We start from the raw sequence: 305 nt of genomic DNA on the forward strand, positions 1-305 counted from the left end.
TCTCTTTCTCTGTCCCTCTTTCTCTCTCTCCCTCTTTCTCTCTCTCCTCTTTCTCTCCTCTCTTTTTCTCTTTCTCTGTCCCTCTTTCTCTCTCTCCTCTCTTTTTCTCTTTCTCTCTCCCTCTTTCTCTCTCTCCCTCCTTCTCTCTCTCCCTCCTTCTCTCTCTCCCTCCTCTCTCTCCCTCCTTCTCTCTCTCCCTCCTTCTCTCCTTTCTTTTTCCCTCTTTCTCTTTCTTTCTCTCTCTCCTCTCTTTCTCCCTCTCTCCTTTCTTTCTCTCCTTTCTTTCTCTCCTTTCTTTCTCTCCT

General features: G+C 46.9%; 1 protein-coding gene across 6 annotated transcripts in view; it reads left to right on the forward strand.

Moving 5' to 3' along the window:
• The window catches only part of tead1b (TEA domain family member 1b), a 191,112-nt gene that overhangs the window by 69,649 nt on the left and 121,158 nt on the right, over positions 1–305 (forward strand). The window lies entirely within an intron of this gene.

The sequence above is a fragment of the Rhincodon typus genome, chromosome 17, assembly GCF_021869965.1.
Source record: "Rhincodon typus isolate 14 chromosome 17, sRhiTyp1.1, whole genome shotgun sequence".
Classification (NCBI taxonomy): Eukaryota; Metazoa; Chordata; class Chondrichthyes; order Orectolobiformes; family Rhincodontidae; genus Rhincodon; species Rhincodon typus.